Below are 1,880 nucleotides of genomic sequence, written 5' to 3' on the forward strand. Positions count from 1 at the left end.
AAATTTACCCCGCAATTTGTAAGATACAAATCTCTCAATATCATTATTCACATAACATAAGTGGATAATAATGAGATATCCACATTACATACTTACATGTTTATACTAATATTATAAAGAGAAAATGTTTGTAATTATGTATGTACATATGTATGTATGGTTTTCGGAGCGCAGCTAGTATATATAATAAACATATTACTTTTAGATGGGTAATACATATTATGTATATACACATACCTATATATTATATAATCCATACTATATAATATTATAAATGCGAAAGTAACTCTGTCTGTCTGTCTGTTACTCAATCACGCCTAAACTACTAAAACAATTTGCATGAAATTTGGTATGTAGATATTTTGATACCTGAGAAAGGACATAGGCTACCTTTTATTGCGAAATATGTACCACGGGCGAAGCCGGGGTGGACCACTAGTATGTATAATATATATCATTATCATAATCCCATATAAAAATGTGTATGTAATGATAATGTAGATGAAAACTGGATTGTTCATTATTTTTTATAAAATAAAATAAAAAAAATAAAAGAATGTTTATTTTCGTAAGTATTAACAGATACACACATTAATTATATTGACCGACCCGCGAACGCGCAAAAAAAACGAAATTTACTTAATAATAATTTATTGTAATAAAAAAATTACATTTAAATTATCTCTAACTTAATTAACTACGTCCCTCCGGTTCAATGTTGGAAGTTGGAACCAAGAGTGTCCATTGTCTTCGGCGGGGCAGCGTCGCGGTGGTGGTGATTGCCGTAATACTTTCTAACCTTCGGTTTTGGTTTCCAATCTGTTCATCCTGTAGCTACAATCCAAATTTGTCGTAAATTATCCGGTTCAGGAAAACTGGAACAAGCCATTGAATATTTCAGATATTTAATTAAATACACACTGCAGAATATATATTATTATTTCCCATAATAGTGGGTAACAATTTGTAGAAAAGTTGGCAACACAAAATTTTTTAGGTTAAAATTTATAATTGTTATTTTTGTGGTTTTTAAACAATGTATTCAAGTCAACAGCACGTGATACACAATATATTAACACGCTGAAATATCATGAAGGCCTATAAACTGATAAAGAGTTGTATACTTACGAGTGAAAAGACAATCCAGGCATTTTCGTTCCACTATCACTTTAACACCCTTTAACGCTACACCGCACCATGGTATTATTTTATAAGGTATTAACAGTAAGTCTAAATCATTAAAAACCAAACATACCATGAATTACGTAACTTAGAACATGTAAAAACTATATTTTTAGGGAAGACGATAGTTAGCTGTCAAACTTTGTTTAGCAAAGTAGGTTTCTTTTCTTGAAAAAAGTGGCACGCTGGGTGAAACAAAAAATTTTATCGTTCTCTCTCATTTCTTTACACAACACCGGCATAAGTTGCTCTTTTTCTTGTGTGAATGCGACATAAACTATCAATTTGTCTATTGGTTTCTCTGTCTACGATTATAACCATTGGGAACTTTTCAAAATATTTTACCGTTATAATATTTCAAAAGATGTGCAAAGTATTTTGAAGACAATGGCATTCAAGTCAACATTTTATAATTCTTTGCAACTTTATTCTGTTCTTCAAAAATATTGTCTGTCCATGTTGCCAGCTCTTTACATTTTCAGAATTTAAATTCCGAATGTCGAAATTCGTCCGTTATCTTTGAATGTTGTCGAAAACCCCTCACTTAAAACTAACAATAGTTATTTTTATCTATGCCCCTCGGAATGCTTTGAGATTCGAATTTCGAAATCAGATACTTGATTTTATTTATTCTCACGTTTTTTGTAGACTAAAAATCTCACACGCTTTGGAAATTTAATTCAGTAGCATACAAGTAG

At 30.9% G+C, this 1,880-nt stretch overlaps 1 long non-coding RNA gene across 1 annotated transcript; it reads right to left on the reverse strand.

Moving 5' to 3' along the window:
* Window positions 1-634: 634 nt before the first annotated feature.
* On the reverse strand, window positions 635-1,487 carry LOC149901555 (uncharacterized). The gene is made up of 2 exons (XR_016457611.1): window positions 1,129-1,487; window positions 635-875 (listed from the first exon to the last, which is right to left on the reverse strand). It is a non-coding gene; the product is annotated as an uncharacterized LOC149901555 (long non-coding RNA).
* Between the last annotated feature and the right edge of the window lie 393 nt (window positions 1,488-1,880).

This window comes from Colias eurytheme, chromosome 16 (genome assembly GCF_061535395.1).
Source record: "Colias eurytheme isolate Ceu_HAF_F1 chromosome 16, ilColEury1 Martin Lab GWU primary, whole genome shotgun sequence".
Lineage (NCBI taxonomy): Eukaryota > Metazoa > Arthropoda > Insecta > Lepidoptera > Pieridae > Colias > Colias eurytheme.